A 12,598-nucleotide genomic window follows, 5' to 3' on the forward strand; every position below is an offset into this window, starting at 1 on the left:
CTCTGATCCTAGGATTATCCGTGCTAAGCCATTTCAAAGGCTTCAAATCATCTTGATTGTATCCCTTGAATTCTAAATATGATGGTCCTTCTTTTGCTGCCATATCTAAAATTATGGTATTTACTTCTAACCCCCATTTGTCTATCACATCAGGGTTTTCAACTTTTAAATACAGAGTTCCATTTTTATCCTTATACATTTTTTCTTGTTTTGTAGCGCTTGTTTCCTCTTCAAACTCTATATCATGGTCATCAATGTGAATGGAATACTCTTCATTACGATCCAGGTAAAACTGAGCTCCATGGCCATTAGTCTTATAAAAGGTGCGTATGTGCTTATATCGCACTGTAGTTCCGATTTCTGAATGAGTTGAATAGGAAGACATTTCTGATGTTGAGTCTGAATAAGTGTCTGAGACTTCTTCAAAGATAGTGTCCAAGTGATCGCCTTGATTCACACTCTCTTTGGTGGATACTCTACTAGCGGTCTCTCCAAATATACCTTGGTTTGCTAGTGTACGACCAGATCTAAGGTTCATATAGACTTGTGAAGCCCTGGATAGAGTACTTACCATTGAACTGACTTGTTATCAACTCCTATCAAGCTTTCAATTCCTTGTCTGCAACCTGATTCCTGTATCCGTTTTAATTAAGTTAGCTATTCTTTCACAAAGACTGTACAATTTTTGCTAAGTATTGTGAATGGTCTATGTGTATCTCTTCAAATTGAGCTAAGTAGCAATTGAGACTTTCAGATTCTACTTTTGGAAAAAGCCAAAGGACTAATTTGCAACTTGGAAACTGAGTGAACATGTACTAATTTGGATCCGATTGAATCTAAAATTGTCCGGTGGCCTTGTATTATGTTGTTCTAACACTATACAAGCTCAAAAGTTCAAAATTCTGTCTCTGTGTCTCGGAGTAAAAATAATGCGATTATTTACTTTTCTCAGTTTTCACACTTTTTAGGCTTGTTTACCAAATAATCAACTTGCTAAGGTCTCTGGATAAGTTTCACTGAGTTTGAACAAAATTTGTCCAAGTTATCAACTGTTTCGTGTCCGTAGACTCAGTTTTTGAGAATCTGGCTTAAGTCTCACTTTTGTGATCCAAAATCCACCAAATTTGATTTGTGTGGTCTACTTGATATGCTTGACCTTGTGGTATACTCAAATGTGCAAAAATGTTCAATTTTGTAGTAGCTGTAAATAATCACATATATTTACTCTTGGTATTTTTGTGCAACTTTTTGCCACAATGTTGACACAAAATGGTTAAGCAGCTCAACATAAGCTCCCTAGACAAGTTTCATCAAGTTTGGATAATCCCTGTTCAAATGGTCTTTGTGTCTGCAGATTAACTTTACAAATTTGGCCACAATTTTCACTTCAATGATCCAAATCTTACTAAGTTTGATTTGTGGGCTTAATATAACATGCTAAAACTAGTGGCATGCTGGGTTGGTCAAAAAGTTGAGAAATGGGACAAAAGTAAATAATCATGATTATTTACTTTTGGAAAATTTTTACATCTTTTTGGTAAACAAAGCATGTACACTTGTTTAACACTTCAATACAAGCCTCTGAGTCAAGTTTCACTAAGTTTGGACAAGATTTTCCCAATTCACACTCAAGTTCTCGACAATCAGTACAGATTTTAGTTTTTACCAAGGTTTTAGTTTGTTTGGTGATCCAAATTTTATATTGGGCCTTTATAAAAGATGTCTGTACACATGCATAGAGTCTCTGGTATCAACCTTGGTTACTTTTGAGCTGAAAGTAAATAATCACGATTATTTAATGAGCACTTTTTTCAACTTTTTCAGTGGACAGTCTTTTTATGATCTATTTTAAGCCTCTGAGTCAAGTCAAAATTGAATTTGGCCTAAAATATCAAGAAAAAGTAAATAATCTGAGTTTTTGCAAACTCTTGAAAATTTACCTCAAATGCGTTCTTAAGCTTACCCACTGGTTCATACAACTTTTAATGCATAATCTCCAGTCGGATTCAGTGGTCGACAGTCTTTTGGTGCTCTTTCAAGCCATAGATCTAAAATTCTGCAGCTTCACATAAACAACTCACAATTGATTCTTCTGGAGTGAGCAATGTTCTGAGATCCCACCTTGTTCTACTTACCCTACTCCTAGATTCTACTACAATGGGGTTGTGGAAAGTGTCCACAAACACTCGTTTTCTTGTTTTTATGGTTTTTTGAGCTTTGATCTTAAGACTTGTCTTGTCCCTCAACCATTCTCAAAATTCTAATCTAGTTTTACAATCCTACAATCCTAAAAGGTACTTAGCAAGTACAGTTACTTCCAAGCTACCTTTACACAGTAAAAGACGACAATCTTAAGCTATGCGGTTTTAAAAAGAAGGTTTTGACTCTAGGTGATCCTAGAGGAAGTTAAAGGACAACTACACAAGACGCTCATGTTTTCCCTAGGTCTCTTTGATCCCCGACAGCGGCGCCAAATGTGGGACGGGTGTCTAACCTCACTCCTATCTTATTGCAGACATAGCGAGAACCACGAATATAATTGTCAATCCATGGGACGAAGCTGACTCGACTAGTGCATAGAGACTACAAGAGGTTGTCAATCTCTTGGAAAACAATAGACAGCTCGCATCTGAATCAAGCTACACTCAACTGACAGAAATCACCAAAAGCTAGTCGCTAATCGGCAAACGGATCATAACTGTTACAACATCAAATGACATCCAAACGTTACAAAACTTCTAGGACATGTTTATAAGACCTAAGCAGACATGAATATGGTTTCAAGTCTCACTTTAAGTCAAGTGTAAAAATTGCGATTATTAATAGTAGTGAGTTTGACCTAGTCGTTTTTGAGCCAGAATGCATCTAAAAAACCACCCCAGTTTTTTTACCTCTCTCCACAAATGGATCCCTTTCAGATCGAGATAGAGGAGGAGCTGCCTTGCTCTAACAAGCCTACCCAAAGACAAGTTTAACCATGTTCTCTATAGTATTGGGCTTCAACAGTGAGAGTACGAATTCGAGCCTATTTTCAACCTTGCCTTCTCATTGCAAGAGTTTTGGCTTATGCGTCACATTTCCTTGCAAAGTTTCATCAGACATACGAGCAACAAACGATCAGTGGCACATTTGAGTTTGGGGGTTGTCAATATGTTCATATGAAGGATATCAATTTTGATCATTTAAAGAAAGATATTTTCTACAGGAGCAGCCTCAAGTTGCCACTGCAATCTCACAGGAATGACATCAGATGTCCTGTACATAATTGAAAGTGTCGAGTTGTAGAATACTATGCTGGGTTCATGCAATTTTGAATGTTAATCTAGACGATCACTGGGACACAATAGAGAAGGCCAAGAGCAGTCACCATTCAATCACTGGTGATGAGTTGGTGCAATCACCAAGTGATGCTTTGTGTGTTTCAGAAGGTGTTCACCTACCAGAGGGAGCTTTGCCAACAAATGTGCTCCCTATCGTCCCCATCGATGATCATCATTATGTAATGCTTAAAGACATCATGGAACTATTTGACTTGAGAGAGGACTAGTGCCTTGCTATATTTGCTCAAAATCTACAAGAGGATAGCAAATAATCAACCCTTCTGATCACAAGTGTTCTATCATGGATGCTCATGTAACATCGGGTGAGTTTATCAAACTAACAGAGGCACTAGCAATGATATACAAGGATGCAGTCGCATGTGCCACAATGCTTGCAACGAAGTTAGAGTTTAGGGTGATACAGGAAAGGCTTGGAATCACAGAGATGGGCAGAATTACTCCATCAATAACATTGGCACCATCCTCATCCTCTGCAAATAATAGTACACTTGACTTATAGAATGCTGTATTACTCGAAGAAGATGAAAATCAGAAGGTATACTACTGTGTAAATATTTTTTTTCTTCCCTGTATGAGAGTTTCATGTGTATATACCAACACTTGGCTTTTATTTCTCGTAGCTCGTCATTCCTCCTCCCCGTGGACGAGGTAAAGGAGACTTGGGAAAGAATTTCTCCCTTCGTCAGTACTTGGAGAATTTGAACGCTCCAAACTTCCTCTGCTTCCATTCCAACTTCTCTGAGGACAAGGCTGAATTCCCTCTTTTTGTATTGAAGACACTCTTAAGATATGTAGGAGGCATGTCCATCAAATGGAACATAGACAAGGTGATGCTGCTAGACAAGCAAGCAGCAGTCTGAACGTGGTGTAGGGCTTGGCATGTATGGTCTGCGCAGTCGCTACTTTTTGACACATGCTGCGTATGGTCTAGCTTGTGGAATCATAGATCCATGCCAATTACCACAATATGGAAAACTTGATCTACTGAAATAAAAGAAGCCAATCATTCAACTTATAGAACAGGCCCCGCAGGTTGAGGCAACTGAGGAGACCCGATTGGTCGACCTCAACGTGCTTGCGACGGATGCTGATGACAAAATGCGTCATTCAAAGAGACCAAGACACGAGGAAGAGGGCCCTTCGCATAAGGACAAGAGGCCAGAATATTTTGTATCATTTCCAGATGACTAAAAATAAATAGAATGTATTTGTTTTATGCATCAAAGTTAGATTGATTATGTAACAATATCTTGCAGTTTATTTTTTTTGTTGCAACCATCATTCACATTATAATAAGTTGAAATGATAGAGTATCAATATCTTGCAATATTTTTTATTTGTTGTCTAGCCGCAGATAATAACTCCCATATCTCCTTTCTTCGTCATTTTTTGGCTAATTTCACCGCAGGATGAATCTGACTTTGTTTGACTTGTTCCTTGTGATGTGATCTGTGCATTAGTTTTCGGTACGTCCATTGGTGTAGCTCCTTTAGGCTATTTTCTTTGTCCGCACCACCTCCATGTTGAGTGTGACTGAAATAACCAATACGAGCTTGGTAGTGGGTTTTTTCCATGCCCTATGTAGACCAAACACCCAAGCTGCCATATTGCCTTGCAAACCAAGGCATGTGATTGCAGATAATGTGATGCACACAAAGCTTTCAGACAATATAAGGATGAGTATTTGCAATTCAAAAGATTATCATGTCATCAAACCAATTACAGTACCATGTAGTGAGTAATTTTAAAGTCATGTGCTGCTCTACATTGTAGGATTCCATGCCCTTCACATCCAATTTCATTTATTTCTCGGTCCGTTTATTGTTTTTGGTATCTTTGTTCGATGAAAAACCCAATTCAATATATTGAAGTTCTTAGTGGGCACCTAAAAGGGTAATTTTGAACTTTTTATAATGCACATTTGAAAGCATTCAACTGAAACATAACAATAAATTATCTTAAACATAACTTCTACGCACCTTGAAAGTCGCAAGAAGGAAAATGTTGTGCCCAGATTGCACACTAAAGTTTCAAGGATCAATTGGTCCAATGTTTGCATCCAGAGCTCTATTCATAAGTGTGATTGTGACTCGCTCAGCCTTTGTCTCCTTTATAAGCTCCCACTCATCTAGCTTGATGACAAACTTCAGGACGCCGTTGCACTCTGCAGGAGTAACATCAAACAACTGCACAATGTATGACTGCAATGCAATCATATCATTAAAAAATATTGTTATAATTTTCATAGACCATTTCTTCTCCTTTTGGAAATTTGTATGTTGATTCAATGTGAAAAGGACCTCCTAGCTTTTGAAGCACCTCCTCGTTGACTTCTCGTCTTGTTTTTTGAATAGAGAAAGGGTTTGGAAGTAGCGTGTGCTTGATGTGGAACTTTTTGATCTGTCTTTGCATAGACCTGAGTAAGAGGAGTTAGGAATCAAAACCCTTTTCTAGTGGAACAACACTCCAACTAATGCAAAACCCTTTTCTAGTGGAGCAACACAGCAAATGATGCTACATACTTGAAAATGGCAGCATATCTCTTATTGGATATCCCAGTGGAGAGAGAGAGAGAGAGAGAGAGAGAGAGAGAGAGAGAGAGAGAGAGAGAGAGAGAGAGAGAGAGAGAGAGAGAGAGAGAGAGAGAGAGAGAGAGAGAGAGAGAGAGAGAGAGAGCTAAAAATTGATCCGCAAAAAATGAGTTGTACATGTTAGCCTGTCTTGTGCAGTCGTTGGAGAATGAGCTTCTACAGGCATGTGCTTGCAAGTGCGTCATGGAATGGACATGAAGATCGGGGGACTAGGTCGCTAGAGATGAGGGGTTATGTCAAGAAGCTACAGCATGAAAAGCCTACTACAGAATGGGCGTGGGTCAACAGGTGGAGAGGCAGACCCACCAGGTGAAGAGGTGCAGCTGACGGCTGAAGACGGCGAGCTAGAGCCAGCGAGATGAGTTGAAGGTCCCTGATGGGCGCTACCCATGCCGACCCAAGCAGTGCTGCCGTGGAGCAACCCACAAGTAGGCATTTTGCATTTCCCCGTTGTTGACAATCTCTAGTTCCTCCTGCTCCCCCTTCTGCTGGACGGCAGCATCACCGAACTGATCACTAACGACAAAGGCAACGGCAGCAGTGGCCCTCTCGACCTCTCCCCCATGAACCTCCGCCTCCTCTACTATGAGGTGGTGCCCTTCCATCTTCCCTTCTCCGCCCTCTCCCCGTTAGTGAAGCACCTCAAACCAATGCTAAGTGCAAAAAGAAGGGGGGGGGGGGGCTGGAGCCCTCCAATCATCCACGCTCGCAGATGATGAGCCCTCCCCCTTCTTTTTCCAGATTATTTCGTTACGAGTTCTTTTCGTCGTTCGCATGCATCAATTAGGTGGCCATGATGATGCCTACGCGTAGCTCGTGTGCAATGGGACATGCTTGTTGCCTGATGGTATGGGGCCCTTGCCCAACCATGTTTCATAGCCACGTTTTGAAGGGATAAGCATCTCCACTGGACGCAAGGCAAGATAGTGTTTATGGTTGCATTTGTTCCATTTCACCTGTGTTTTTTCAAAAATTGTTCAAAAATTAGGTTAAAAAAGGGGAGGTGGAGCTCTCCCATCATCCGCGTGCGCGCAGATGATGGGGGAGCTCCGCCTTCCCTATTTTTTCATGTTTTTTGAACAATTTTCACAAAAACGCAAGTTTCTCAGTTATATAAGAATACTACCAGGAGATAGGGTAAGTTCAATCTTTAATTAGTTTTGTTCAAGAATTAATGGTATACATAAAAAAAAAAAAGAGAAGGAGCAGAGATCCCCCATCATCCGCGCGCGCGAGGATGATGGGGGAGCTCGCCTCCCTTTTTTTTTTTGCAAATCCACAGAACATTGCCATGTTTTGCAAATCCGTTGAACTCCGCCGAGCTTATTTTACTTGATTATTTTAATTTTTATTATATTTTTAAATTGTATTTCAATTATCTTAATGTAACTTTAGATAATATATAATATTAATTACTATATAATATATAGTATATATAGACTAGTATATATAAATGAGGTGCAAATAGCGAGATTACCTCTCACGAGTGGAACCGCTCTAGGAATGGCCCGTCTCTCTCTCTCTCTCTCTCTCTCTCACACACACACACACACACACACACACACACACACACACACACACACACACACACACACACACACACACACACACACACACACACACACACACACACACACACACACACACACACACACACACACACACACTAACCAACCTATTAAGAGGATGGAAAGTTGTTCGTGATGGCTGGAGGTGAGGAAGAGGAGATGGGTTCCTTAGTATCTTATCTTGCCCACGATTGGGTCACTACCTTTGGATGTATTAGTTGAACACGTATTCTCATGGATATGTGTACACGAGCTTTGCGAGCTCCATTGTGTTTGCAAGGCTTGGAGTTTGGTGTTGGTAGGGGGGGAGTCCTTGTGAGTCAATGCAAAGGAGTCATGCTTCTTGATGCACTCTATGATTCTGAATCCCAAGACAGGTGAGCGCTCCATGGATCAACATGTATGCCACATGTGGTGTATTTCAAAAAGCACAAAAGGAACTTGAGTAGGTTCCTCTCAAGGATTCCATCTCTTGACACACTCTGATTGTAGGAAATGCCCAACAAGGGCACAACTCCTTTCAATGAATGCCAAGGAAGGGAATCTCTCCAGTTGCAATAATCTATTCTTGCATCTTGAAGGCATGTGACAGTACATAAGATGCCAACTTTGGAAAAAGAATTGAGGATGATATTGTTAGGCAATTGTTGTTGGCAAAGAAGGTTTGATTGGAAATGCCTTGATTGACATGTATGCTAAGTGTGTACTTGAGAAAGCACAACAAGTGCTTGAGCAGCTTCTTACCTGGAAAGCTATCTCTTGGAATGCATTGATTGTGGGGTACACCCTAAAGGAGCATGGCCAAGAAGCTCTAGGATCTTTTGAGGGGATGACAAGCAAGGGCATCTCTCCAAATACAATCACCTATGCTTGCATCTTGACAGAATGTAGCATTAGGTAAGATGATGAAATGGGCATAAGAACCCATGATGATATTGTTTGTTAGGGGTTGTTATAAAGAAATATAATGCTTGTCAATGCCTTGGTCGACTTGTATGCCAAATGTATTATAGTCTAGAAAGCACAAAACTGTATGTGGAGGGTCCTCTCTTGGATGTCATCTCTTGACACACATTTTGTTAGGATATGGCTAGGATGCTATGGAGTGCTTTCGATGGATGTGACGCAAGGGTGTCTCTCTAGATGGAATCGTCTATGCTTGGATCTTGAAGGATCTGGCGCTTCGCATTTGTGCAAAAGAATCGAGGATGATATTGTTAGTCAGGTGTTGTTGAGAAAAAATGGCGTGCTTGGCAATTCCTTGCTTGACGTGTATATTAAGTGTAGTGAACTTTAGAAAGCACAATAAGTGCTTGAGGATCTTCTATCTGGAATGTCATCTCTTGGAATGCATTGATTGGGGGATGAGGCAAAGAAGCTCTGGGCTTTTTTGAGCGGATGACAAGCAAGGGTGTCTCTCCAAATGCAATCACATATGCTTGCATCTTGATGGCATGTGGTAAATCAAGTTAAGGCAATGTATTGGGTTGCTTCTACCAATGCTAGGTACATGTTCTTCAATTGTAGAGCTAGGCAATCTTTTCAATTTGAATGGACTTGTAAATGTGTTGCTTCAAGTTTATGTGAACATACAAGTGATCTTTCTTGAGACTCTATTTCTTTGAATGTCATGCCCCCAAACAATGTACATGGTATATACCCCCCACTCCTAAAAGAAAAAAACGCACTCTCAAAAGAACAACACATAGGTATGCCTGGTGGAATCACTTGGATCACGGATAATAGATTTATTTTGCCTTTCCAAACAATAGAATCTTGGTGATAATCTTTTTGGAAGTTCTTCATTCAAAGGGGAAGCTTCAAGTTCTACAAGCTCAACAGTTGTTAAGGTTGCCATCAAGCCACCAACTACACACCTCTAGGCATTGACTCGAAGGAGGTGTACCGGTGATCGTGGCTAGTGCCACCTTTGATACACTGACACATTTTTCGCTTTCAACAACTCAAGTTGTGAGCTTTCTTAAGAGAACGTGTTAATAATTCTATCCATCTTTCTCACTCAATGCATCAACACCTTCTCAACCTACTTTATCAAGGGTTGTTCATATAGGCTAGTACTTGTACACATCTTCATTTAACCCTCACTGCTAATTGGTGAGATAGCCAGCCATGGAAAATAAGGGAGCATAAGATCGTAATAAGAAAAACAGCTCGAAACAAAATTGGTTGTTTGGGCTAATAGTCTTAGTAAGGACTTGATTGATTTGAACATTGCAAGCCGTAAAATTTTTGATACTTCTTCTATTGGTGTAATTTTCTAGTTTGAACTTGGTTACTCACATTATCCTCTGTTTTTTGGAAGCTAAAAGCAATCCTTGAGCATACATAGATGTCGATTTTGATCAACTGTGAACTAAAAGAATAAAGGATGATACTTTGTGTACAAGCAAGAGTATGAAAAAAGGATGGGAAAAGCGATGGGTTCTTGTTCGAGACTTGGGTGGTGGGTGCGAGTGTAACAGTTTCTCTTGTTATGCCAATGGGGATGGCTCCTAGCATGGACATGGGTATGAGCATGGGAGTAGGCGCAAGCAAGGGATGCATGATGCAGATGGGTTTGGATTCAAGGAGACATGGTGTGGGGTTGGGACCAGCAGTAGATATTAGTAAGAACTCCAACATAGGAGGTTTTTCAAATTAGGAACAATAGTATGGTGGATCGAGATGAATTGTATCTAGTAGCTTGATAGTATTGTTATCCATACTCATGTGCGTTCTTCCTTTGGAAATTCATTGAAGATAGGACATGAATTATGGAAGGATATTGGCAATCTAAATTAACACAACCACTGACCTCTGTACAAAACATGGCTTGACCAAGAATTCTTAAAACCAGAATAAATACATGTGAGATTGATTTTAACCACACTCTTCTTTAAACCTCTCTATATGTAGCATGATTGACTTTGTAAGATGAGAAGCTGAAAGGAAGAATTGTAGCATACCTTATGAATTCTTTCTTAAGAGAAATATTTTTATTATTGTTGAAATGTTGTCAAGGATTTATTAGAATCAAAAGATCTAACAAGATGAGTAGTAAAGAAGACATTTTCTATTTTTTTTGTTATGGGTATAGGCTAGAAACGATGAACAATGTCTACGCATGATTTGTCCTGTGGGAAAAATTTACAGATGGAAGCTACTGCAAGATGTGTAAACTTATGAATGACAATTTTGAAATGTACAGGCTCCATTAGACATGAGAAGGGTTGTGCTTACTTTTGTGATATCAGTTTGTACACTTCCTTCACAAACATGCATGACTTGCAGTATTGTATGTATTCAATACACCGTTAGCTATGTGACCATTGACACCATCATGACTCACACACCTTGTCAAGAATCATAAGCTAGTCTCCTCTTTAACATTTGCTTGTATTTTTTGCAATAAACATCATAATTAGGGATGTTTTCAGCATATCTAGCAATCTCCACCCCACACCTTTCTTCTTGAAAGCAACTTAGTTTTAAATGGTTGCCAAAACATCATTTTTTGTCTAACATGGCCCTCCATCCACTATGTGTTCTCATCTTTCTCTAAGTGTCATCAACATTATGGATAATGATAGTTTTCTCAGAGATAAGCATGATAGTTTTTGGCGAACATGGCCCTCCATCCACTATGTGTTCTCATCTTTCTCTAAGTGTCATCAACATTATGGATAATGATAGTTTTCTCAGAGATAAGCATGAATAAGTACATATGATAGGTTTTCATGCATGTATAGTTATCATGTATAGTTATACGTCATAATTATATATAATTGTATCATATCATTATATATAGTATAGTTATAATGATATATAGTATAGCTATATATATACATGGTATAGATATATATTATTCTATGTTATATATTTATATAATTCTATATAGAATAGTTATATATAAAGATGTATTCTTTGCGGTTCATATCTTCCTAGATGTTCAAGCTCAAAGTCCAGACATTTTGAAACTTATACATATTTTTTGGTGTGTATCGTATGAGTGATGTTTGTTTTTTTTGTTAACATTTTTATGTCGTTAGAAAAGGATTCAAATTAAGTGTCAAAAAGCTCACAAAAATGGTTTTCATTGCAAAAGCTCGAATTTAGAAGCTCGCTTAAAAAACACACTCTTGTGTAATCTCTTTGATGGTCCTTCAACCTGTTGATCACATTGCATGACTTTTTGTTGTAAGCGGACATTCTCGTTGTATACAATAGCTCTCTCTTGTTGCAAAACGTCATTTCTTGCAGCCAACTGCCTAGTGTAGCCATACAAGCCATGGTGGCCATCTCCAACATAGTTCACTAAGGATGTAATATCCTTAAAAGGTGGAGTGGAGTTTGTGACGGGTTGCTTTGGATACATTATGCCATCCAACCAATGGTCCACATTTTTTATGCCCTGTGATCTTAAGTTCTCCTTCAAAGCTTCAGAAAGCGTCTGTTGTTTGTTTTTCTTGCAGAGGGGTTCATACTCTCGTGAGAGCTCTATGTGCATGTGATATACATCTCTCTTATTCCTGGTAGAAGTTCTTCATGGAGAAGCTACAAGTGTCGATTGAGACATGACTGATCAAAACTGTGTGCAGAAGGAGGTGGGGGTGATAGAAGAATTTCAATTTAAATATTGCGCACGCATGAGAGAACGCAGGAGGGAATGGGGGTGAAGAAAGAGCTGAGGAAAGAGAGCTTAGTTTTCAAAAATGCTAAATTGAGATATTCGACATTGAGTTCAGTAGTTTTCGCGCACAGTGAAGTGTTATCATGACTAGAATACTTTTTGGGTTTTTTTAATAGACGTATCTTGCATGATAAGATATCCAGATTTTAGAAAATATGTATGAAAAAGGGTTAAAATGAATTTTCTATTATCTCTCTCTACATTGACATGGCATTTCTTACAAGGCCTAAATTTAAGTCCAAACTTTTTCTAATGCCTCATTATTGTTTGTTCATATTTTCACATTTGTATAGGGGCTTGGGTTTTTCCCTTAAACTCCCCCAAGGGTTTTTTCTTCCAAAGCTAGAGACCTTTGTTGAGTGGGGGTGTTGGAGATATACATGGATTACTCTACTCAACTTGGTCTCA

The sequence above is a fragment of the Adiantum capillus-veneris genome, chromosome 6 (assembly GCF_014529385.1).
Source record: "Adiantum capillus-veneris isolate H3 chromosome 6, ASM1452938v2, whole genome shotgun sequence".
NCBI lineage: Eukaryota > Viridiplantae > Streptophyta > Polypodiopsida > Polypodiales > Pteridaceae > Adiantum > Adiantum capillus-veneris.